This window comes from Chamaea fasciata, unplaced genomic scaffold, assembly GCF_029207755.1.
Source record: "Chamaea fasciata isolate MVZ Bird 193981 ecotype frontalis unplaced genomic scaffold, bChaFas1.0.hap1 SCAF_7, whole genome shotgun sequence".
Classification (NCBI taxonomy): Eukaryota; Metazoa; Chordata; class Aves; order Passeriformes; family Sylviidae; genus Chamaea; species Chamaea fasciata.
In genome coordinates this window covers 4,855,688-4,883,329 of record NW_027094092.1, presented here as the reverse complement: position 1 = coordinate 4,883,329, position 27,642 = coordinate 4,855,688, and the positions used below count along the sequence as shown (strand labels likewise).

The 27,642-nt window shown below is 37.8% G+C and overlaps 1 protein-coding gene and 1 long non-coding RNA gene across 4 annotated transcripts in view; both read right to left on the bottom strand.

The window, feature by feature from the left end:
- The window catches only part of KCNA4 (potassium voltage-gated channel subfamily A member 4), a 134,292-nt gene that overhangs the window by 63,593 nt on the left and 43,057 nt on the right, over positions 1-27,642 (bottom strand). The gene's annotated exons all lie outside the window — the stretch shown is intronic.
- On the bottom strand, positions 1,414-8,284 carry LOC136291674 (uncharacterized). Of its 3 annotated transcripts, none has more exons than XR_010721657.1 (3): positions 8,169-8,284; positions 4,846-4,978; positions 1,414-1,892 (listed from the first exon to the last, which is right to left on the bottom strand). It is a non-coding gene; the product is annotated as an uncharacterized lncRNA (long non-coding RNA). The 3 variants fall into 3 exon arrangements; XR_010721659.1 differs by lacking the exon at positions 8,169-8,284 and adding an exon at positions 7,504-7,924; XR_010721658.1 differs by lacking the exon at positions 8,169-8,284 and adding an exon at positions 5,265-5,328.

The window sequence follows — 27,642 nt, the reverse complement described above, 5'->3', positions numbered from 1 at the left end:
GGGGCCTTTACAATCAAAGTAATCCAAAGCATTTGTTTCAAGGGCATTTGTTTAGCATTCCACCAACCTCTGCTTTCCCACTTTAAAACCAATCCTGCATCACGCCAAGGATGATCAAAACAGAAGAACAGTAGTTCCAGAGAATACGATTGTGTGAAAAAATAATGTAAACATACAAGAAATGACCAGCTATGAATCCACACAAGCCTGGTCTGAACTACTTTACTCATGAAAGGTAAAGCATTATAAGAGGGATTCTTTGTTTATTAAATAAACAGCTTATTCTAACCTGCATTTAGACAAAGTTCATCACCTTTTTTTGGCTGTTGACTAACCACATGCTTTTCTGTCATTTATTGGAATATATTTTGCTCAGATTTTATTCTATAATATTTATAACAAAATTTAAGCCTCTCTCGGAGGCTTGTTTTAATGCTATTGTTAAAGCAGCTTATGTTTCTAGAGATTCTGGGCATGAAAAATGCTCCTACAGGACGTCATCCTTGAATTTTTGAATCAGGTGAAAATAGGCATGGAGAAGCCTCCTCAGCAATCTAACTGCAGCTTTTGTCTCCCCTTTTCCTCACACAATTGTGCTTTCACCTTGTCCAAGAGACCTGCTGACATCAGAGACACTGAGGTGTTGTGGAAGCCAGTGCTGCCTGAAGAGCTGCAGACCATCTCCCATTAGGCCTATTTGCTCACCACAGAAATTAAAAATAAGGAAGATGTAAAGAGCTAGATGAATAGGAAAAGGAGTAATAAAAGTGCTACTGCCATATTTCTTATTTTTCAAGCAAATCTCATCTCAATTATCTCAAGATAATTCTAATAAAAAGAGAGCAGCATATTCCATCCCAAGGAAGAAAAAAAAAAAAAAAACACAAAGAAAACAGTGTTTTCCAAGACTGCCATTTTCTCTGGTTTTTGGGTTTTTTCAACTAACATCATTCAAAGATCTCTTATTTTTCAAAACAAGTAAGGTTAATCCTATGCAAAGAATTCTTAGCATGCTCTGTGAATTTCTTTTCTCTACAACTGCTAACTATGCAGGTAATTACAATGTAGCTGCTGCCTCAGTTGTGGCATTAGGACTGATGGGAGAACCATAAAGGAGAACTTTTCAAGGATGGTTTAAAAGCCACTGGGTTTAGACCTCACCCTGTGGCAAAACCTTAGGATTCTGTATAATTTTTATGCTCTACTTTTATACTGTGCACACACTGGTGAATGAAGATATCTAAAATATAGTGTCAATTTGTTCTACTGTAATGCTTCTGTGCTGGAAGCTGCAAAAAGGACCATTTCCAGGATCTGTCAGTAGCACATGCAGCTGTAGGTGCAAGGACAAATGTTGTGGACATCAACCCAACAGGGAATAAGAATCACATTTCAACACAGCATTTTAGTGCGTATTAGCTGCAGAGATAAGAAATGTCATCTATATTAAATTAAAATTTTTATATCTAATGGAAAATCTGTAGTCATCTTACAGCTTAGCTGGTTCTTAAATCCTTGGTAATGAAAGTCTCTCTTTTGAGACTTAAAAGGATACACACATCCATAAACCACAGTTACTTACATTTACATCAACAGGCATTATTCACTTGATTCTCAAACAAAGCCTTTAAAAGAGATATTTATTTTGTTCTTAGTATGACCATCATGTCCATCTTTTCACAGTCCCCCTGAAAAGCAATCATTAGTGTAGCCACCGAGACACACATGGAGATAATTTTATTTACATTAACTGAATGCTACCCCAAATTCTTCTTGGAAATATTGTGCTGCACCGCTCTGTATCATCTGTTGCAAATGCTACCGTGAGAGCACACAGAGTGACCCCGTCCCTCTGATATCTTCGTCTTCTGTTACTTGCAACAAAAGATCATCTAAGAGCAGAGAAAATTAATATGAAAAATAGCATGAACAGAAAAAAATCACATCAAATTGAAGTGTCTTATATAATAGCAAGTGTTCAGTGTTTCAAGCAGTGGGTTGGAGTAAGTTGAAACTCTGAACGTTATCCTGGGGGTGGAAAGAGAAGGAGACATAGCTTATAAAGGCTGTACTTTTTATCCTGAGAAATTCAATGCAAGGAGGTCAATCTATTTTACATAGTCTGAATATTAAATGCCTGAAATATCACATAATCTATCAGTTCAGAAGAATCAGAGTATACAACTTCAAAAAGCACCAGATGGTAAACAGGAGTATATAGATTAAGATAAAATATTCTGTCATCTTCAGTTCATCAAATGAGAATGCTAATTTCGCCCTTATTTCTATATTTATGGCCCAACCTGATAATTTCTGATCACGTTTTCTATTCCTAAAATGTGGTCAATTAACACCCTTCTTACTAAGAAGGCTTTGCTAAATACATAAGAAGACAAAGGTATATCATTAGTCACTCAATTAGTGATTTAATATTTTAAACAGTCAGTGGAAGTAAGGGGGTTTTTTTCTCATTATCTCCCTTCAGAAAACTTGTTGGATTTTTCCTCTTTTTTACAGTTAATGACAGGCAGATTTCTTGCACCAGAAGCATATGATGTGTACTCTTTTTTTCAGCTCCCAAACACCCCTCCCCTGCTTTCAAAGAAGCTGAACACTATCACGACGGTGGAAAAATATGTGGAAAATTGCATAAAAAGACTGCACTGTTTAGGCTGAAAATAAGAAACAATGTGTGGCATCTTTCCACAACTATATGAGATTTTCTGTGTCTTATTGATCTATTCTGTAGTTTATGAGTGGGTTTTTCTTGCTTACTAAGTATCCAAATAGCTCATGTACATTCACAGACACTTTCAACTACTGGTGAGTGAAATAGGTCTAAGGAATCTCTCTCTACGCAGTTTATCATTGGCATAATCAAAGAATCCTAGGATAGTTCAAGTTGGAGAGGACCTCAAGAGTCCAGTGTCTTTCTGAAATCAGGGTAAGCTAAGAGATCAGACCAGATTATTCAGGGCTTCATGCACTCAGGTCTTGAAAACATCTATGCACAGAGACTACAAAGTCTGAAATAATATGGCTAATGATGTGCATTATGTGCTATTTTCTTTCCTCATTGCTTGACCCCTAAATTGACAGGAAAAAAATGTAAAAATCTCCAGTGGGAATACATAGGTATATATAACCTCACACATGCACACAGAGAGCAAAATATGCTTTCATAAATGTATTCATAATGCTTTCTGCTCCCATAATATATTTTTAGTTTATATGAGGTTTTTTACTACCGTTCGAGGTGAATAAATGAACAAAAGAAAATTTGACATCTCTATGAAGGAATATTAATTGATATCTTGAAAATTATCATAAAGAAAGTTTCCTGAGTGGCATTAGTATATGTGTTAGCCCTGGGTCAGTGTGACAGGAAAAAAATATTTCTGCTCAAAGGCTGAGAAAAAAATGGTTTGCATTTCCACACTTCAGAAGCTGTTTACATTCTAACAGGTAACTCTGTCTCCTTAGACTTGTGACATAGCTCAAGCTACACACTGGTAAGCATGAACACCTGCTGTCCAACACACATAAATTCATCTTAGATTTCATGTAGGAAATCCAAGCAATTTTAAGTTAAATTAGTGTAATATAAAATACTAAAACTGATTCATAGTAGCTCTCAAGGGAAACATTCTAGTCAAGTGCGAATGTCTTAGGTCAAATGTGTTTGTACTCAAAAAAGTACAGCACCTTCAAGCAGCTTTCTTAAGTAGCTTTGATTACTGTTAACACTCCTTAGCACAGCTTCATTATCCATTATTTCATTTATTTCACACACATCTCCTTACACAGCATCTCTTACTTAATTATCTCAAATCTCCACTAAAAGACATGAGCAACCATATTTGGTTTCTCCTTGCTCTACTCCTCTTTCCAGGAGCACTGTCACAAACACAACCTGGCTAAAAAGAGTGAGGAGAAAAAGGAGTCTAAGCATATGTGGTGTTGCCTGTTTTGGCTAGAGAAGAAGCATTTCTTGGGTTTTTGTGCAAAAGGTAAGGAAAGCTGTTAACATCCTTACCTCCTATGACAGTCTGTTGCACAGATATTGTGCCATTAAAAATTTTAACAGTATTAATCCAGTATTGCTATAATCCTGGAATTATATTATCATCTCTGTTGCTTGCAAAATAACATGCACAGATTTCTAAACTATGGAGACTATTTCTTTTAATTGAATGAATACTGCCTCAATATCTTTCATGGATATTGCTATTTAAGGCTACCGAACATCGTATTCAATTTATACTTTTGTGGTCTCCTATGGCTAATATTCTAGGGGTCTTCGTTTGTATTACATTGCTATTACCATGAGAGGATATGATAGGTCATTAATATGAATCATTATCTGTTAGGTACTATGAAATCTTGCATAGGATTATACTTGGATTTTAAGAGTAGCTAGTAGTATTTTATAAAAATTCCACTGTCTCTCACAGTAAATTAATCTCTTATATTTACTCTAAGAAGCCAAATTAACAAATAAAATTTGTTCAACTGAGAGTCCTCCCAGACACTGAGAAACAACTACATCTCTAAAAAAACACTTGCAAAACAGTTTGTCAAAGAGGTAAAACCAGGTGAACTTAAGTCTTTGTGGTCATGAAGCTCACCAAACCATACTATTTCAGCAGCAACAAATATGAAGGCCTCCCCAAAAGAAAAATAAAAGCGACCTGGTTCCATAAAATTATATTCTTCTTTAAGTCTCCAAGCAGCAAAGGCAGTAAGTTTCAAGCATATACTCACATTTATATTAACATGTTACTTACAAAAACACAGACTGGCAGAGAGTTACTACAAACCCTACCTCCACTTAACAGTACTTACACAGATAGCTCCTCAGATTTCCGGACATTTCTAACTCAGCACAATATAACACATGCTTGAAATGTTTCCTCTTCTTCTTCTATGATACTTCCATGATATTTCCAGCTCACTTCCCCAGAAGAGATCTCGTTGTCTAATCAAAGAAGAATTAAGGGAAAATTCTTACATAAGGACCAACTGCTTAAAAATATTTCATCTGCCTCAATAATAAGCAATAATAGTTTTGAGCAAAATAATGTTTTTAAGGACAATAGTTTCCAAAAATTTACACGTGACATTGTGATTTTCAAAATAAAGTAGGGTCATATTAAAAGCTATCATCTTTGAAAAGCAAAACTAATAATTCCTCTGTGAGCAAAAAATGTGGGAGCAACAGGTTTCCAACTCATATAAACTTATAGAAATTAATACGAAATTACCTCGGCCTTTTAGGAGCACAAAAATGACCTCACAGAACTATAATTAGCAGAACCTGAGTTAAAATAGGCTCATTGGCTTTGGAGGTTTGAGCACCTGACTAAAATCATGAACCCCTGCTGGCAGACATACAGGAACAATTTCATTAGTTAAAGGAAGCTTCTAGCATGTTTTAGCTAGGATGGAAACTCTGGCTATCCATGTTTCCCTTGAATGCCCAAGGCATTTAGCAAATTTCTAAACACATGCTTTCCATGACAACTGCCTGACAAGTTAAAAAGCATAGTTTGAACTAGGGTCCCTCAATACTGTCATCTATCAACTCAAAATAGAATGTCATTATCTCTTATTAGATTATTCTCCTGTTAATTTGACTAATCACTAGCTCAAAACCAAGGACCAACAGACAAGGAAACAGAAACTATGCATCCTTTGATAATTTTGAAGGAGGGATGACAGGCCCTACCAAACCTTCCAAAATGCCAACTTGCTTCTACTAGTGTAATTCCAGCTGTGCTTCTAGGAGCAGCAAGCAGAACTGCTGAATAACACAAGAGAATAATCTGCACAGCCTGAGATCTGACAAGAAATGCACAGTGATGCACATGGTCACAGGGTGCCTGGACTGTGCTTCCCAACCAAGGCAGATATTCAGGAAAAAAAATTGTAAAGGCAACCCTGTGACCAACAAAGACAGAGTTCTTGAGCACAGAGCTCACTGGACTGATTCAGCTGGGAAATTGTCACTTGTTTGCTTCCATCCTGCCAAGGGAAGCAGAATTTCGTGCCTTTTCTGGGAATTAACTAAGATTATAGCTCAATCTTTTAATTTGTGTAAACCAACAGAACATGTATCATCAAACTTTATCTACTTGAATGAAAAGAAAAGCATTATGGTCTCTCCAGATGACCAGAGAAAGAAGACAAAAGGGTTACTTAAATGTTCGTCCATCACATTCATTAGTCCATTACACACATTGATCCTTCAGTTACGAAAGTAAATACCATATGGTGTTGAACATCTCAATGTAAAGCTCAGTGAGGAATCCAGTTAATGACTGCTAACAGGAGTAATCAGGCAGAAGAGATAGCTAATATACACTCACATCTGGAGCCAGTGAGTGACTACATTGCATTGCAGATGACATACAAGCCTCTAAGGAAAAGGAAATCAAACTGATATTTCAGTATTAAGACAGCTACACATATTAGAGCTATGAAGAAGTAAAATAATGAAAAATAAAAATAAAAAAAAAAAGTGATTCAGCTCTTTCTCTGGAGAAAATTACCAATTTCTGGCCTAAGCATCCAGCTCTAGTGTTCATTGTTTAACACGGATCTGACATGAAATAAGGGGTAGGCAATCATAAGTACCAGGAGACCAGGAACAATTATGCTCCAATGATTCCAGTGCATAAAGCTGCAGAAAAATGTCAGGGGCCAAGTTAACTGCTAACGATTTCATAAGGAAGGTCCCCAGCTCTACAGCAGCAGAATACAACTACAACCCTCTCTGGAGTTTCAGCTATTGGAGGACTAAACTGTGTTCATAAGTAAACTGCTGTCACCTGTCCTGCAGGTGTACTTCTGCCTGTAAAAGCCTACAGGGATCTTTCACGCTTGCAGTCATATCAAGGTTTTTACTAGGGAACTGTGAATAATTGACCAAACTGCAATGTTAAAAAACAAAAAAAATTCAATGTACTTCAGAATTTTAATTTTTTTAATATTTGCTGATAAAATAAAAAAGGAGGGAATAAAATTTATTTTGCAGTATAGCAATCTGATTCAACATAAGCATAAAGTTGTAATTAAGAGATTTTCATCATTTTCATTATTCTTTTTACCTCCTGAAAATTGTCAGTCTTAGAAGTCCCTCTCCTTTTTCTCCTAGTTCATGTTCTCCACATTGAACAGATTAATTTCTAAACTTACAAAGACAAACTCAGGTATTCTCTTCCTAAATATTTTCTTCTTTAAAGACTTCTTCACAAGGCTGACATATTTCCCTCTGAAAGTCTTTACAAAAAGAAAGCAGCAGAAAGTAGCTCTATGAATGTCAAAGAAACTACCCTGTGAGCACATAGTGTAAAGCTTATGGAGAACTTAACTCATAATTATGAAAACCCTTCATTTGTCACAGTTATAGAAGCAAAAAGGCTTCAATTCCAAAAAAAATATCTATTCCTCTGTGATGTTGTATCTACAAACATATAAATTAAACTAAGAATGAAACCAGACCGTAATCACTGCAGAAACTTCAAGGTTGTCAAACGTGTAAAGCAATTCTTCAGGGGTACAGTGCTGGAGCTTGTCATGGCAACTCTTCTCACTCCTTCCCACTGATTTTTGGCAAGCATTTTTAATTTTTTTAAGCATTTTTACTCCTTCCCTCCTAGCCTTTTTTACCCCTTCACACAATATGAATGATATCACCAAAAACTGAGGAGTATGCAAAAACATCAGTCTGCAGCCACTTCAGATGGGAGACTGAAGACACACCTAGCCCATAAATGCTGTAGTGTTGATGTTTTTACAAGCACAGCAGTCCAGCTAGCAATAAAAGCTTTTTTTTTTCTCTGTAGAAGACATTATATGTTGTTGAGCTATTAATGTTTACTGAAAAGCTTTAGGCAAGACCCTGTTTAAAAGGCCTGAGAGGTCTGAGAGTTTATAATCTCTATTACTCCTGCAGGAAAATTTTATGCCAATAATCTCCTCTTATACTTGCTTTCTAAAGACCCAGCTTGCTGCCCCTCTATCTTTCTACAGTGAAAGCACACAGGTGTTCTGATTAGTAACAGGAGGATTCTTAAGATTAGGCTCCCAGAATATCTTAAGCAAAAGGGTTTAGAAAAAAGGCAGTCTTCTCCATCTGCACTGCAGTGACAATTTGTTCCACTCACTCTATTTGTTGTTCTCTCCATACTGTGCCACATATGCCATGAATATTCCAGAGCGCCTGACTGCTCACCAGTTGAAGTTTTGAGTCTATAGCCCCTTTAATTCAGTGTCAGAAACGTCTCTGTGAGAAATTACAATGCATTAAATAATGATGCAATCTGCTGACAGGATCCTAAGTCAGCTAATAGGATTTCTCCCTGCAAATTTGAAACACCTGCCCAAGAGCAATTTACTGTCTGAAACGTTTGATCAAGAACTTATAGGAAGCACCAATGTGCCATTTCTCTGTGATCAAAAACAGGGGTGAAATTGAAGAGTGGAGTTTTCACAGGATCAGAGCCTGCCTCTGGCTACTTTGTGAATCCCATGAAACACCTCTCTGCATTTCATGGGCATAAATGGTTGTTGATGTACCACAGCTATTCATTCCCCATAGGTGCTGGGAATGGCTGCCAGGGATGGCACTGCTCCTTAGGTCATGTGGCAAAGATACATGCCCCAAGATCTGTAATTCTGACTCAAGTACTCCCAAACACTTAGGGACACAGGACATACCTGACTGCTGCAGAATCAAAAAGGGGAAAATTCACAAGGTCTATGACCAGAATTTCCTCAGACTAAATAGCCTACCAACATGCTTCCTCTATACCATGTATTACTGTACTGTGCACGTTTAGTAACACAGCTGCTGCTTTTGAAGAGTCAGAGCTCAGACCTTCTGTTTTTTTCCTTTTTTTGTTCTTCCATAGGAAATAGAAAAAAACTCTTAGATGAGCATTTCAGAGTGAAAATGGGTGAAAATCCATTCCCAAAGTGCTGGTACAAGGTGCTGCATATGAAGCATACCTTGATAAATCCATGGCTGCCATTCCAAACATTTCTCCAGTATATCCTTATGGAGAAAATGTTACAGAAATCTCAGATAAATAAAAGGGCTGATAATTATACTGGAGCCTAGGTCTGAAACAAATTTTCCTCTTTTGTACGCTTTTACTGAATAAAAGACTGTGTGGTCAGGCACAATAGTTTTATGTCTTAAGGAGTTGGGGAACACAATCTTCAGTTCCTTAGTAAACATACAGCAATTGAAACCAGCAAAATGGATGGAGATGAAATTAGACAGCGGTGACCGGAACTGAACGAAATAAATGCCAAGTCATTACCAATGGCTGAATGAAACAGTGAAGACTTTACTTGCTAGTTCAGGTTTATCAGCATATTTGTCAAAGTACACAAAGTACATTGCCTAAGCTGCCTGCTCTTCTCAGCCTCTTCCTGCTGTGAATTAACAGCATCACTCTTTTCTTTAGAGGTAAGCATGGTGTTGGGAAGCAGACTACCAGAGGGATCAGTAAATATTTTACATGAGCAACTCACTTATATATTTGCAGGGAGAAATCTCACTCCTGCTGTTGGGAATTTGGTTCCTAGTAGTTACAGAGAAAAAAAAAATAGGGCCTATGACACTTTTATTATTGTAAATTATAGCTTTGTTATTAACCACACAAAAATGGTAAGCCTGGAAAAAGTTTCAGTGCTGCACACAAAAGAAAAACATTAAGACTAGGCAAGCATGTTTATTTCTGTATCTATAGATGAGAAAGAGCAAAATGTGGAAAGAAGGGAGTGAATACATTTACACATAAGCAGTGTTCTTTCAAGGGCGAATTCAGGACCTAAAAGCCATGTAAAATGGATGAAAATCCTAAGTTTTACGGGTTTCAACATTAAACACACTATCTAAACAACGAATGAGATTGTGTCAATACTCTGCTCATTTTATTCAAAAGGCAGTGACTGGACTTGATCAACCCTAAAACATGTCATAGACAGAATGGGATGTATAATGGAATGGGAGCTGATAACTGCATTGCAATCAATCAGTTGCTGAAAGCAGTACTCAAAACATTGGCTGTAGCTGCCTTGTGCCAGACAGAATGCACAACTAGTAACAGAAGATGAGAGGAAGGCACTAGACTAGGCACCTTGCAAGAGTCCACAAACAGAGAACTGTTGCATGTACATAAATAAATTAATTCAGCTTGGGATTTTTCTCCCCTTCATGTCTTTCCACGGGTAGTAAATCTAGAGGTGCTATTGCATTGCACAGTTAAAAAGCTGTCATGCCGTGCTGCTTCACATTTTCACGGCCTGTTTAACACAGCCCATCATTGCGTTCAACACGAACGTGGGGGAAAAACTCTTCTGCAGATTCAGCACACTCGGAAAATTTGACATCTATATCATGTACAAGGTACCGGTGGTATTTACAGCCTTGTTTGTGGTCACATCCAGCCACAAGGAAATTCAGAACAGTGCCAGCACAACAAAAAATTTGCAAGGTTAAGTCTATTTTAGTACAGACTTAATAACCAAATTTGCTTTAAAGCCTATTTTTCCATTGTTTATCCTTTTAACATTGGAAATAATTTCACACAATCACAAAAGATGTAAAAGCAAATTTTAAAAATAATAAAAATAGAGATGGTACATGGATATAATGCCTTTAGAGAGCAGTACTCTATAACTACTCACAAGCACTCTTGGCTAATGAAATGATGTGTCTAACAAGTCACTGATATTGCAGAGTAAACAGGGCATTTTATTGAAAGATGATACAAAAGAATAGTATTGATATGATATGGCAAAATTAATAAGCACAAGATAAAAATCTGTAAAAATATACACTTCCAGACTTCTGCAGTCAATAAAATTGCAGTTGATTCAGCACCTGCTGTAGGACAAGTGAACTGATTTCAGTAGTTCTTTATTGGAATCTACTTGTGCTTTCTCAGGCTATTTATAGGAAAGCCATGAGTTTCTGCAATTATACTTTGTCATCTGAATAAGACTAATGAATTTGAACCCTACTATTTTTCTATATAACTTGAGAAGCATTCAACAATGTAAGTTCTTTTCCTAATTCCGCCAATCATTCAATCTTTAAGAAAAAAAATATAATTTGTTATGATACAAAGACTGTTTTAAGGAAAATATGATATTCTTTTACTCAAATGAGGTCTGGTTTTATCTGAGGAGGAAAGACATAATGAAAAACCTCACAACCACTTCATGCTTTCATAGTAAAAAAGCAGCACTGAATAAAAAAACATGGTAAAGGTTACAAGGAAATGTGTGGGAAATGGATTTGTAGAGAATTCTCAAAGCCTGACAGAAGGCTCACATGGTATGTATCTGTATGCAAACTCTGAGATAAAATATGTTGACTTAGAAATGCCATGGAATAAGACAGATGTTGTGAGAGAAATGGAACTAGAAACAAAAAAGATGGCCCTGCCATCCAGACAGATAGATAGACTATTTATTTTGAAGAAATAGAGCTATGAAAGGCACATTGTAGTAGGACCCATGAGGGGTATGTTTAGATGATTGGCTTTAAAGCATCAGCAACATTGTGTGGCAAAAGCTGATCGGCCAAAAAACACTTACAATGTATTCTAATTAGGAAATAGTTTGACTTCTGATTGTGATGGCATGAATAAAAACATCTGTATTGTCTCACCCTTCTCATGAGACTAAAACTGGAATAAAAGTCTTTAAAACGCCTCTCAGGAGCCCCATCTCTGGGTCAGAAAAAGGGATAATCCAACAGAAATGCATGACACGAGTCAACTTGGATTTACAGGTTACTTAGTCTTGAGAAACAAAAAATTCTCGCCTGCTTTCCTTTAAGCACCGGAAATTATTATTTTAAGTAATCACAGAATATTCTGAGCTGGAAGGGACCCACAGGGATCACTGAGTCCAGCTTTTAAGTGAATGGTCCACATAGGCTCTGAACCCACAACCTTGGTGGCATTAGCACAATGTTTAACCAACTGAGCTAATCTCAGTGGCATAAGAGAGTGGCTTCCAGTATCTCAGTGTCTCTCCTAAAAGAAAAATAGGCAAAATTCACCGGTGCTCACGTGTTAACATATGTATCTGCCAAGCATTCATGCCGTTATGAGTTTAACACCGCAATCATAGCCTGGTTTTAATAATTCAACATAATGTTATATACTATTTCTTGGTACAAATGAGCCCTGATTATAAACGTTCACGTTTAGATTCCCACCTGCTCCTTGGGGTTTCTGTTTTGTTCGTAACATTTTTCTTCAGGTACAGTGCTGCATTGTAGCAGCAGATCTATAATCATCTCTCTTCACAGCAGGCAGTGGGAGCACCTCATGCTTTTACACGTCACAGTAATCATTTAATCACATACATTAATAGTGAATGCATGTGCCTACTTACCATCTTGTGGTAAAAATTTGAAACAATGAACAGTAAATTGGATAAAATTGCATCTTTAGGAAAAATAAAACAACAATAACTAAAAAAATACTCTAAAGGGAAGGCAAAGAGGTTTTTTGAGAGCATAAAGCTGTCACGACAGGTGACTCATGTTGGGCTGCATTAGTCATATCATGGCACATTATATAACCAGAGGCAATTGACACAACATAAACTGACACATCACAACATAGCTTGTCAGCAGCGAGATGTATAAAGCGAGGCTTTTTAAAGAAAATACAGGGAAGAAAGTTCTGTGGGCTTTCTAAACACCACTCGGGAGGACAAAAAAAAAAAAATGGTGCGAAGATTCTGTTGCGAGTTACATTTTTGCAGGGACGCGTTCTGCTACCCTTAGTATTTTGGAACATTTGAATCGAGTAAGCTTATTGATCTTGATGGAATGAAGTCAGCCGAAATGCCACATAGCTTAATGCTTCTGTTCAGCAGCACAACAGGTTAGGCCCAGGGACCCTGGAGCCCAGCTGTGCGCGCTGAGGGGCGGGAAGGGCGGCCCTGAGGGGCGGCAGCCCCCACCTGGGTGGCCGGGGACCCTGCCGAGCAGGACCCTGCTGGTGGCTGGGGGGAACCTCTCCTCGCTCTGGGGGAGCTGGGAGGGAACAAACCCCGAACGGGCAGCAGGGAGAGCCGAGCGGAGCGCTCCCAGGGCAGGTGTCACCCCTGCCGAGGCACAGCCGGAGGCTCCCCCGGTGACAGCGCGGGATGTGTCACCGCAGCCACAGTCCAGCCGGAGCTGGTGAGCTGTGGACAGGCTGTTTCCCAGGTGAATCAAACACCACACCCTGGCCAAACCCTGGGAGCTGTGAAGGCTTGCTGCTGGTGGGAATCACAGAATGGTTTGGGTTGGAAGCGATCTTATAAATCCTTTAGTTCTAACACGCCTGCCAGGGGCAGCAACATCTTCCACTAGACCAGGTTGCTCCAACTCCCATCCAACCTGGCTTTGAACACTTCCAGGGATGATGTGTCCACAACTTCTCTGGGCAACCTTGTCCAGTGCCTCGCTGCACTCACAGCCGAGAATTTTTTCCAGACTGCTAACCTAAATTTCCCCTCTTTCAGGCTGAATACATTACTCCTTGTCCTATTACTACAGTTCCTGATGAGGAGTCTTTCAGCTTCCCTGTAGGCCCCTTCACATACTGCAATGTTGCTAAGAGATCTCCATGCAACCTTCTCTTCTCCAGGCTGAGCAGCTGCAATTGCCTCAGCCTGTCCTCAGAGGGGAAGTCCTCTTAGTCCCCTTATCAGCTTCATGATCCTCTTCTGGACTTGCTCCAATAGCTCCACGCCTTTCTTATTCTGGGGATACAAAAAAATGTACACAGTATTCCAGGTGGAGTCTCACAAGAGAGTAATAGAGGGAGAGAATCACCTGCGACAACCTGGCCACACTCCTTTTGAATAACCCTGCCAACCCAGGAACTGCTGTTTTCCCTTGTGTATGAGCCACATATCAACATATTCATATGGGGCTGCAATTCAGGAGGTACAGACTTCAAATGGATGTGAAAGTGTGTCCGCATATCCACACAAACATCTCTGACGGGCTCCTGGAGGGAATGGCCACATTTCAGCTGTGTCAGGGGATGACAGACTCTCTCCTCAGAGCCTCGCTTACAGTTCACTGGGCTAATCTGGGTGCTTAATAAAAAATGTACTGTGACAGCTCCCAAATTCCTGCTCTTAGGATGATGAACTTGAAATAGTTTATCATTACTACTATTTCTGGCATCATCTCTGAGCTTCGTGGACACATAATTAGAAGACAGACTGGTGGAGGCCAGATTGCATCATATGTTCACACTCGTGAACATACAAAGGAGGTGGGTTTTTTTGTCTTTCATTAAAAATCTGTCTTCTTACATAGCCTCTTCAGAGGATTATAGTTAAATGCTGGAATACAATTAAATAGGAAACAGTTTCAAAATGCAGCTGTTCAAATTGCAAACCAGAGCACACATACCCCTTAGGGATTAAACACAAGTCCAGTTCCATTTTCCAAACCTGGAAAACCTCAATCCTACACATTAACACATCAAGTCACAAGGTACATCGGACATAAAAAGGGAAAGTGCCAAGCTTAGGAAAGTCATTTAGTTGATCCTAACAGTGCATACAGCCCCAGTATTCAGTCACAGGCTCTGCAGAAATGTCAGGGATCAGTGGTGGGACAGGGCAGGGAAGCAATACATGATACATGATGCTGAACCTCAGTGTATTTTCTCAATTTTCCATACAGCAATCCACTTGCCTCTGTGTGAACACAAATGCCTAACCAAAATCCCAGTCCGGGTGAAGTTTGGAGAGAATCTGAAATGAGCCTGGAAGTTTGCAGAGGACGCTGCTGTTTCCAGGGAGAAATTACTGTGCAACCACTTCAGAACACAGAGACCTCCCTAGTCTGCCTGCCCAGGTAGAGGTTTATTTGCTAATGATGGCACATCTTTCCTGGCAGAGGCAAGCATTTGGAGGGCAGGGAAGGCTTAAGCCATGGGGTGCTACTCGGAACACAGGATGTCACTTTTAATATGATAAGCAGTGGCAGTTTCTAAGGTAGATAAGATGAACCTTCTGATTTACAGTGCTTGCCACAGGTCCACCTGTGGCTGGTTTCACATGGCCCAGCTCCTCCCTACTTGCTTGGAAATTTATGAAATTTCATCACTTTTACAATGAGAATAACAAATAATTAATGCGAAAAGAAACTTCTGTGTCTCTGCAAATAACATGAGGTCTCTTCTATTTTTCCACTTATATGGAATCCACTTATTCAGTGTTAATTTTTAGAATTACAGATTGTTACAAGGAAAAAAACTGTGGAGCTTTTTTCACTAATCACATTTATTTTCTTGGGTTTTTTTCAGAGAATCACAGAATATTCTGAGTTGGAAGGGACACACAAGGACTGCCAAGTCCAACTCTTAAGCAAATGGTCTTTAATAAAACCTCTTTCCAAATTAAGGTACCAACACACCGTGTCTTGAAAATTCTCCAACGCCCAACATACTGTGAGTGCTGTTCTGCTCACTTTTGTCGAGCTGCAATGAATTGCATGGTTGGAAACATCATTTCTGTAAATCATTCCCTTAGAGCCTATTCATTTTAAAGCCCATGCTGTTCAGAGGGCTGCAGTACACTAATTTCTGTCTTCCTCCTCCCTTCATCAGGTACACAGCAAACACACGGACACTGTAAATATGTGCATTTGATCATCAGTACAGCACTTGACTGTGTACTGTGCACTTCCTATCCAATCATACTTCTAAAGATGGACACTGAATTGAGCAAAAATAACCTGAAACAAAACTATGTCACCCCCACATAAGGCTTCGTCATTATTTACAAGAGAAGCCCTACAGAGAAAGAACCTTTCTTTTATTTGTGGGTTTGGGTTTTTTTAAATTTTATTTTTCATATTTGAAATGGTAATAGAGAAGAGGAAAAAAAAAAAAGCTGTGGCAATGTGATCAGCCCATCCTAAGCCTTTTTACTCATCAGGCTATATTTAGAACCGTCACTTGCTAAAAACACTGTCACCTAAAATTAATTTACAGAAGAGGCTTTGCATTATACACATGGCCTGAAGCATTTATACTGTAACATCACAGCAATGAAAATGAAAGTGTGATTGTACACTCTAATATTAGCTAATTCATACCAGTTTTGTACAGATTTTAGCATTTAGCATTCATTTGCTCTTTTGCTAAGGAGCCCCTCCATTAGTTCTTAAATTATGTGCCTGTTCTTGCTCAAAGGAGTAGCTGTACTGAAACACCATCATCCTTTGCAGTCAGAAGGATACTAATTTCAAGATTTCAACAAATCAAGAATTTCTACAACAAAAACAGTGCTCATACATAGGAACACTGGGCTTATTCTTTAAGTTATTGTTTGAGGATTTTCTCCTACAGCAGAAAGTTCAAACTGGAGAAGAAAAAACATATATTTTTCGCTTTCACCTTTTCAGATCACACTCACATGAACACACATAGCAGACTTCATTTTCAAGTACAGGGTTCTCTCCCCTGTCCTAGAATCATCTATTTTCCTTCATGAATCCTCTGGATACATTTCTGCACATCCAAAATTCATTCAGACATGAAGGAATGAAAGTGTATTAGCCACATGTAACTCTCTGATATTAATAATTTTATAAACTGCATTCTCTTATCATAAAAGAAAATGAAATATTTGTTGTAGCCACAGTTTTGTTCACATGTCTCAACATCCTGAGTATTTGGACCGCATGATGCACATTTTGATTGCTGAAGGCCTTTGAGAGGCCATGAAACAAAAATAAAAAAGTCTGTAATGTATTTTAATTTGGAACAAAAAATATCTTACATGGATAAAGATATTGCTAGAAATTAAAGCTAATAGAAACAGGGAAATTACCTCCCCAAATTACAGTCTAAATTCAGTGTGGTTTCCACTTCTTTCTCCAGGTAGCTGTCTTAGTAGGATGGAGGGTCTATGGATTTTCTTTGGGATGAAAGAGACTTGACATGTACTGTTGCTTCAGTTGATGAGGACAGAATAATTCAATGTAACCATGTTTATTGTTTGCCAGTTGATATGTTGTTAGGCCTGATAATCTAACCCTTGTAGAAAACAAAACTTACGAACTACTGAGCTCACTGATAATTCGAAAGCATTGCATCTACCCCGATCTTTGTGCCAAAAACCTTAAGTCCTTCTATTCTGGAGGCACTGTTTATGCAACATTTCACATCCAAACTGAAATAATTCACTCGAGATACTGCTCTTGGAGAAGAAATTATATCATTTGTACCCAGTTCTGCATGTATTTGAAACCACAGGGAACAAACTCAAGAGTTTCACTAGGCCTTAATCCTATTCCTGATAATATTAGTGGCCAGTGTTTGAAATCCTAGCATTTCATCATGCTCTAAAACTTTTTTCCTATAGTGACTGCATAAATTTACTTTAACACATATAATACTGCTTAGGCAAGAAGTAGGGCAGACAACTGAAATAGCAAAGTCTGGAGCATATTGAACTAGAAATTGAAGGATCCCCACATTTTAAGCCCTTTGCAATTATGACTTGGAGCATGGCAGAATTATCCTGGGGATAAGAACCAGTCATTTATGCAAAAGACAGTAAATGTTTAATGGCAAAAGTTCAATGTCCTACAGAAATATCCAAATGAGTGAACTTGACTAAGCTGAAAGGTGGGAAGTTGGAGAGGAAGATTCCTTTTAGTTTGTATGACCCTAGGAACAAAGCTCTGCCACTTCCAGTGCCCAGCTGAGCTCTTTGAGATCTAGCTTAGATAAGTCAGCATATTGACTTCATTAAATGAATTAAATTACATAAATTAAACCATAACAATGTCCCAAAATAGCACTTCTATGTCAGCCACATCAAATATATTCCAGATTTTCTCCATGTGCTTCAATACTTCAGACCTCAGAGTAATGGCCTTTCAGCATGAGTACATCACAGAGACAGGCACAGGCAAAGACTCCTGTCACCACCTTTTATGTAACCCAAATAGAACTACTTATCTCTTGTTTACAATGAAAATACTTAATGAAAGAGCACAATTTACAATACACAAATGAAACAGGCTAGGATCAGTAAAAGATTAATTAATGTTTTATAACAAATTCTTTATCTCCAGTATTTAGCACATCCATACTGGCCACACATCCCCTTCATCTTTCAAACACAATAGGACACTTCTGGGTCCAGTATTTTCCATAGCATACGTCAGTCATACCTTGAGACATGCTGCAAAAACCTGAAAAACAGATTAGTCATTTCTCTGGTCTGTTGCAATGAGGACTCTCCCCCTTTGTTTAATGAAGCCCCCTTACACATGCTCACCATCCAGGGAGCTGGAAGCCTGGATTAGAACAACTGTCCCATGACTTCACGGGGAAGTTACAAAGCCTTCAACTTGTTCCAGAAAATATTTTTTCTTAGAGCAAACTAAATTAAAATATGAGGCTCTCCAAACTGTCAGGGCTTTTTTTTGTCCTAGACTTGTATATCTGGGTCATATAGTCATGTAACATCCTTAGCTGTGATCACAGCTATTGATTGCAGTGCTGAAAGTGACAGAATGAATGCTATATAATAACAGTGCATGAAACAGCAAGAAGGGTAGACCAGGTCAGTCTTTAATTGGTAAGCACATGCTTGCTGAGAACAGTGAGAACACTGCCCTAAAAAATGAAGATTTTTTTATGACAAAGAAGTAAACACCTAAAAAAAGCGATCTGACTGAAAAGAATTAATAAATAATACAATTATTAATAAATGTTAATATTATATGTTACGTTAATATTATAATTTAAAATATTTTTCTCTTGCATGGACAATCAAGAAAGTTAGTCTAAATTATTTTCTAAAATAGATTATTTAAACAGTATTAAATCCCTGGGCATCAGATACTGCTGGTCTGCATCTGACTTTTTAATTTTGTTTTTCAGAAAGGAAAAAAAAATCTTAATTGTTCCATCACAAAATAGATGTTTGACCAGTGTTAGTGATGGAAGAAATGGTCCTGTTTCCAGTTCTCATGTGTTTTGTGCTGGTCTTTTCCCCAGAGTTCCCTAGCTGCTATTGTGCTTCCCAAATTGATGTTTGTCTTCTATACATTTGAGATTAGACTTATTGATTGCTCTGAAAATGAGGACCAAGGATCAAAAAATAGTGTTGTGGGCTAAATAAGATCAAATCATTCGGGGTAATGGCTTTACAGGCTCAGTGGCCCATATCGCAAAGGCAGCGTTGTGTTAGGCTTACTTGACAGCTGGTGTGCAACTTCCATGTGTTGGATGATAGCAACGGGGCTGAAAATAACTAATTTATAGATTGCAGTCATCTGTGATTTTGAATAAAGAGTCAAAGTCTACTTTGTAATCAGGAAAGATTTGGGGTTATCATTTATACAAGCACTTTCACTTCAGCTGTGATAGGTGACACAGGTGTCACCAACACTCAAAAAAAATAACTTTGCCAATAACTACGTTTTTTAATTATGCATAATATATTGAAATAGAATTCACTACTTCTAATATAATGTTGATTTCTTCAGGCCTTTATTATCTAAAATATCATTTCTGTCAAAATTTTAGTATCAAGGGTTGTACAGAATGGATTATAGTCAGAACTATTGTGGTTTCGGGGCATATTTTTATTATAAAATAATCAGACGTAAAAATTGAAGTGTGACTTTAAAATGAACGATCACCAAATATAATTCATTAAATTCTGTAATTTAACGAGCCATCCTTACAGAAAAGTAGTAGAGAAAGAAAGACAAGCAGCAGCTCGGCACCTGTTAAAATTGGTTCGTTCAGGACAGTGCTCTCATGTTTCTATTAATTATGCTGCATAAACACAAGCAGCACTGATTAGAGACAATCTGCTGAACACGCTGTAACAATGGCACAATGGCATCTAAATGCTTTATTTTATCTTTATTACCTCAGGGTAATGAATTGTAATGTAAAGAGCTGATGAGTAATTAAACTCATCAACTGTGGATTCAGAGATATTTTTAGTGTCATATGATGGAAAATCCTCTCAAGAGTAGGGAGGATATAGTTTCACATAAGCAATTTAAGCATATATTATATTCCTTAACAGGTCCCATGAGGAAGCACTTCATACTGTTTCTAAATGATGAAATTAGGAATGAGCACCACATCAGTCTTCATTTTTTTATTTCTTCCCGGCACAGGTTCAAGAACATTAGAGAACCTCTTGGTGAGTTAAAGCCACTCGCTGAGTGCCAACTGGGTTACAGCAGCTCTTTTGCCCACAAAAAACACGTACATGTCATCAGATGATGTTATTAAAATAGTCAAGGTCCATCCTAAACACATTTCATTGCTCCAAAGTATTCCTTCTAATTTCCACTTTAAATTCATCCAAGACTAGTTCATACATCTTCGTTTCTGTACCATCCTTCAAAGAAACAGCGAATTTCCTTCCTTGTTCTGAACTTCTTAAAGCAATCAGACAGTGCAATCACAGGCCCTTGGGGCTTCCAATCTGCTGAAATAAAATCTTCAAACTCTTTTAGATTTCACTTAAATGAAATGCTCTTGTTGACCCCAGATGGACTTTTCACTACGTACTCTGCTCCTGTCTCTCCAACAGCACTCCAAGTAAAAATCTTTCTAGCGTTTTTTACCACAATTAAATTTTAACCACAATTAAATTTTATTCATCTCAGATGGAAATACCTGTTCTTAGGCATTCTTGGATTTTCTGTAATTGTTTTTTAAGCTAAAGAAGGTAAAAGCGGGCAACTCAACAAGCAATTAATACGCTTCAGTTCTTTTACTAATGAGGAAGTTCGAGCTTTCAAAGAAAAATCCTTGTGATTAGTTCCCAAAAGCTTGTCTATACACCATCTGTTGTATTTTATCCAAGTTCTACCAAGAGAGTCTCTTAGAGCATCCAGATCTGATATTCCAGTTTTCTGTTGTACTGACACTGTTCCACATTCGGGCATTACAGATACAGTTTGGTTAAGGGCCCTGAAATGAGTATTTATTACAAACTGTAAACACAGGAAATGGAAACCGGACACTGTAAGCAGACGATAGGAAATTGTGCAAGGTAGACTGACACCAGAGGCTACAAAATGAGCTACAGCTACTGCAAACAGTGATTTATCATAACAGCAAACAAAAACCAACAATAACCTGCCTCTTTTGGCACCCTCACAGCATGCAGCAATGATAATAAAAAAGTAACATAGAAACCACTTCCTACTTTTGAAAGAGGGAATGTCAATGTATGTTTTGTTCTATATCCTGACTCTCCTACTGAAAGGGCATTAAGCCAGTTACAGCTTCACAAGTGAGCCAGGCTCAACCCTGCTGAGCAGCAGTGGCAGACAGAGACCGAGAAACAGCAGAGAGCTGCTACTCAGCCCTGCCCTGCGAGCTCAGTACCCCTCACTTCATGCACACACCTGAGAGTCACTGGAGAGGATGTGGAGCAGGCTGAGCTCTTCTGAGTGACAAGAACAGAGCTCAGAGAGGGAGATTGAAGGGAAAAAATCATCAGTCATATGGGAGCTGGCAGCTCTTTTCACTGCTTCTTGAACCTGATCATCGTATACTTCAGCTCCTTTATCCAGCCTGATGCTGCCTTCATATTGCTTTGGGAACTTTCCCTTCTCTCAGTTTTATGCAGCCAAATGTCTGCCAGAAGAACTATCAGTGAGAGCTGATGCTCTTTGCCTTCTATACCTGAAATGAATGATTAATTATTTCAGACACTGTCTACCTCAGGCTTGGAAATCCTGCTAAAGTTCAAAATATCCCACTAAGCATTCACTTCTTTCATAGTATGTTTGTGTTCCAGATTGTGTCTCAGAGCAAAAATATAATGGCTTGGTGATTCAGCAGTTTCATTCCAGTCCTTGAATTTTGCAAGAATCTCCACTGTACTCAACAGTTTTGGTCTATTTCTCATGGCTCTGTAATCATCCAGGGAAAAACAACTTCTGTCTCAGTGGGGTGGGTACTCTTGAGGAGCAGGTGACATCTCCAGATTAGTGGGTAAGACTAACAAAAAAGCACTAACAGAAGACTAACAAAAATACAAAGAGCTCTGCATTAGTGCTAAACAACTTCCAAACTGCAGCCAGGTACATCCATCCTCTAATATAGAATATACCTTCCTGTATTTTTGTTACACCTTTGTCATTGCCTCTGCATTAATCTCTCACAGATGTTATAGATATTGTCCTGTTCCAAACAATATTCCTTTTATCTTGCTTTTTTTGTTGTTGTTCTTGTTTGTGGGTTGTTTTGGGTTTCTTGTGGGTTTATATTGGGATTTTTTTTTATTTTTTTGGGCTGAAGGGGGTGTCTTATTCCAGTTCATTTTGGAGCTGAATAATGAAATAAAACATAGATCATTCCACAGAAAATCACTAGAATTGGCATACTGCTAGTTGATCCTGGCCAATACATTCAGTCTGTGTTTTGAAATCACCTTTCCTGGGAACAGGACCAATATTTCATCGTATAGCTGAGTTCTTTACTGTGTGAGAATAACACCATTTAAAATCAATGCATGATTATTCATTCCCGAGACATTTTTGTGATATTCTATTTAGAGAACTCTCACCAATGAGATGGTATTTCCATCTGTAATAGCCTCACCATGACAGAAGAATAAAACTGAATTACTGACAGTGGGTCTTCCCTGATCAAAGCACTTTTTCCAGTCAGAAAACACATATTTTTCTGTTCTTCAAGCAGACAGGACTTCACATCTTTTCATGAGACTGAAACAATAACATTCTTTGTTACACCGCAGTATTGAGAGATTATTAAGACTTAAAAACAAAAGTATATTTTAATGCATTTATCAAGAACTATATTGTGATTCTTTCTCTGCTACATAGAAGAAAAATGTGCTAAAAATGCACATGGGTCACTGCATATAGTAGATGAAGCATGAGAATGGGAGCTGTGTTCCTCTGCATTCTAGTCCTAGCTTTGACAATCATCATTGCTTCGGGCAAATCACTTGGAACTCTTTGGTTGCAGCCTCTCTATCTACAAAATAATTAAAAATATTTTACTGTGCAAAGCTTTTGCCATAAATTAAAGGCTAAGGGAACTATTATGTCTGAAGTAAAAGGAACCGAAAACAATTTTTAATTGCAGATTCTGAGCCAAATTCAGTCCAGTGGTAACCAAATGTAATCCAGATGAAAAACACCAGGATTTCATTAAAAGCCTCACAAAGCCTTTTTTTTTGACTACATAAATTGACAGAGCAACACCAGGCCCCAAATGCTCAGCTAATTAAGCAGGTTTATAGGGAAATAAGATTATAAATTGATGTGCTGGGTAATAGACTTACAGCTGAAATTAACATCCGTGTGTGTGTTTGTGTGAGAGAGAGATAAGCGTTTAACATTTCTGACATTTCATCACAAAAGCTCTGCCTTCCCATTCTGCCACTAGGTTTTTCCCTTCTCTGCAATTTCCCCAGTTTCTCACAAATTCACAGACTCCTAATGCCCCCTTTCAAAAGGCAATGCTGTGCATTCATGATTCATGGAAAAGTAGAAGAATATTGAGTGGTCAGCTGGTCACACAGGACACTCACTGCACCTCAGTCAGAGAAGGCACTAAAGAGCACACAAGCATGAAAGCACTTGCAGACTGCAGAAGTCTAGGCTTATATATCCACAGTGCCACTGATTTTTGCTCCATTTTATTTTAGATAGCTTTCACCATTCCAGCTAGCATAAGATCTATTTACCTACTTTGGTTTTTAAAAGGTCACCTTTTCCCTCAGATAGAAATCTGAAGTTCCATTTTATTATAAAAGCTTTTAAAATGGAAGAGTGACACTGCTTCTGCTTGAGTTTTACCACTACCTGTTTTTCACTTCAAAATACCTGGACAAAAAAATCTAGGAATTCATGTATCAATTCTATTTTTTATATAAATTACATTTATAGTAAAGGGCAATAAAATCAAGAGGGAAAACAACATGGACTAGATTTCCCTAAAGAATTATAATACCTGCAATTCAGGCTTTAGCTCTTCTGACACAGCTTAAGTTGGAAAAAAAAAAAAAAACCACAAAAAAAAAAAAAAAGAAAAAAAAAAACCTGCGCAAGCTATTACATAAATGTAAGAGATAACTGCATGGTAAAAAATCTCTAACTGCAACCCAGAACTATCTAAACCGCTATGAAAAACATATGTTTGACATAAAAATAACTGGCATTATGTTACCATGCAATGAAATCTCAGTATAAGTCATAGTTAATTATACATTCAGGAAAAAAAAGTGAATAATTTAACCCACATCTCAGAAAAACTAAAAAGAGCGAAGAAAAAAACATCCATCAATCCATTGTATCCCTACAGCATATTTCTACACAACTGCAAAAGGAATAAGCAACAAAAAGTCTTATTCCGTACTAATTGAAGGATACATCAAAACTCTAATTAAAAATGTTCTGAGCTGAGATGATTACTCAAAGGTGAGATGGTGTGCCCAAAGAAAACTCTAAGCCCCAGCACAGCTGCCACAGTAAGCTTGCGTTTGAGTTTTGGGAGCAGGGTGGTGCAGAAGCAGGAAGCTGCCATGTAAGTTGTCCAGCCATGATTTGTGCTGTAAGCAGGGAAAGCAGACACTGCCCTGACCCATGCTGCCCTTTCTGTTCACTTAGAGTCTTAAGCATCTCGTTGATCCCTGAGATTCTAAGCATTTTAGTAAGTTTTTATCTTTAAGGGCAATTCAGATATGCATTTGTACGTGCATTGAAATTACTCTCCTTTGAGACACAAGGCAGTAATTTTGTTCATCTATCCACCCTCTGATTAGGGACCGTTGTGTTAATGGAGTCTACACATCTGTGATCCTTTTGGTCAATGGTGAAATGGGATCTTCTCAATGGATTTTAGCTATTCCTACAAGGAATTTGATTTTCTATTTTATATAATTTTGTTAGCAAGCTTCTCATTATTTATGTGATTATAAGCTAGAAGACTTAATGGTTCTTTTGTTTATATATAGCACAGTGGCTAATTGCTTTTTGTGGCCCTGAGGAGATGAGGAAAGTCATTTTAATATCTACATTCATGATAATTTGATCAACTCATGTATAGGAAAGAAAGGCTTTACTTTCAACTCATGTGGAATGTCTGGGATATTAAACATAAATTTGGCCTCAACTAAATCCCAAATTAAAGTATTGTTTCCAGATTCTGGAAACCAGAAGACACAGCCCATTTCAGAGGAGTGTAGCCCTTCGCTGCACAGGAGATCCAGTTTAACATTCCTGACGGTTTCCTCTGGCACAAAAATCTGCTATTTGCTTAATGTGATTATAGGATTATGGTATTGTATTTTGCATCCGAGAATTTATTTGGGTTTTACAGCTTTTAATCTACGACCTAATTGAACAGAAGTAATTTCCTCTTCCCCAGATTTCACTCATACACTCTGCACCACTCATTCTCATTAGTAAGATGTTCTAAAATCAGTACTTGTGCTGATCTTACCTATGTAGAAAGGTTTATTTCCTGACCTTTTGTAGCTTGCAGGAGTGACTGGAATGCAAATCACATACTACAGGGTTGAATTGTGCTAATAACAACAGGGATTCCCAAGAACACGAGAGAGAGACTCTGTACCAGGTATTAACATGTTGAGATAAAATAGTGATATGGGACCATGAACAGCCAACTAGTTTTGTTATCCCTTTAATGTAAAAAATGTTGCAAAACACCTTTTCCTCCCCTTCTTCATCTTTTCTAACAGCAGATATCATCCCTGATCAATCTCTCATACCTTTATGCAGTCTAGCTATAATTAATGAATCATCATCTGGCATGATATCGAAATAAGATAACTCCCAATTTTTTTTTGCTCATTTGAAATATTTTATCTTAAGCAATTCAGATTAAAAAGAAGTTTTAAAAAAAAATCCAATGAATAAGTAGAGTAAAAAGAGAGTCACAAAAGTGGAAAAAACCATGAATGCTATTAGGAAAAACCCCCAAAAAATGAAGATGTGCAGTGAAAAGATACAATCTAGTTCAGGAAAAACAATGCGGAACAGTGCATGTAGGTCAGTAGCTTCCAGAGTTTGTATGCACCTCTATTCCTTTTGGTGGATCCTTTTTACATATTGTTTCCATAATTTTGTTCATAATCACTTTGGAAAGGGAATAAATTAAAACATGGATAAGGTTCTGCAAACCAGAACTATTTTTGCAACTCTTCCAAAGATAGAAGTAGATTTTGAGATGCCACATAGTCATAAGATCTGCTCACCCTTAATGCAAATACCAAGACCGTAGTCGCTGCTCCGTCTTCTGAAAATGTAGCAATTATTTTTGGTCATTCTGCAATTCCAGCCCAGACAAGTGTTAACACATCTGAAGAGGTACATATAATCACACTGGCTTGAAAGATTTGATCAAAGCTCACTGGAATTAGTCATCAATTTCCATTTGTTTCAATAGGTTTTGAATGAGGGCAGCATCATTGGGGTTTTGAATATCATTGCAATGCTGGATGGATTTTACTTAGCACTTTACATAAAGGCACAATACCTACTGCAGGAAACCAGATTAAGTGGAGATAAACATGTAGGTTTTAAAAGACTTGCCCTCAAAGTGTGGCTTGCTTCATCTTTACTGAGTTTGAATTATCCTATAAAGAGAGAAAAGATGAAACAAAGTATAAAATATTGGGCAGCATATAACCAACTGTAAAGACAAAAGGAACAGCAATAGAGAAAAGGGAGCATAGTAATAAAAACACATACAGTAACATCTAGTATACAAATCCCTCCTTGAATAAGTTTCTTACACAGCTACTCAATTTCAGATGCTGGAGTAGCCCTGTGAGCCTTAGGATTTCCTGGTGTTCACACACACAGGCACAGAGCTGTGCATTGCACGGTGCAGGCACATTTGCAGTGCAATCCCAGCACTGGTTTGCCATACAGAACAGTGAACAAGCAGCAGTTCAGCTGCCTTGCAAAAATTCTCATCCTAAACACTATTATTCAAAATACTTCGCAATAATTCTTGAGTTGAACATTCTTCCATAAAGCATCAGTCAGGGATGTGAAATCAATTTAAGCATCCAAGTGCTGACCATCATCATACAACACAAGTTCTCAAAGATTAATAGGATACTAGTGTTTGACAAGAATTTACTTAATCAATTTACAGATTAAAAGTAAGCATCTTGACATTCCCATAAATCCGCATTTTTGTGGTTAAAATGCTTAGAAGTAAGGATCTCATAAAAACAGAACAGATATTTAGGGATTTTTAAATGGTAACATTTAGAGATAGGGTAAATACATTTAACATTCACTTTTCCATTCCATCAAATGATTACGAGAATATATAACTGACTGTGTTAATACACTTTAAGATCTGTTAACAAAAGATACCATTAGAGTTTTTCACCTGAAATGGAGGACTTACAGAAACACCTTTCTTCACTCGTCTCTGTTATGTGCACCTCTCAAAACCAGCATCTCAGTCACCTCTTAGGCATTATGGTAGTGAAAGCACTGACATCCTTCTCACCCAGCCATGAAGTCCTTGCGGTGATCTGGGTCTAGATTTACCATGAGCTTTGCAGACTGCCTACAGAAGCCAG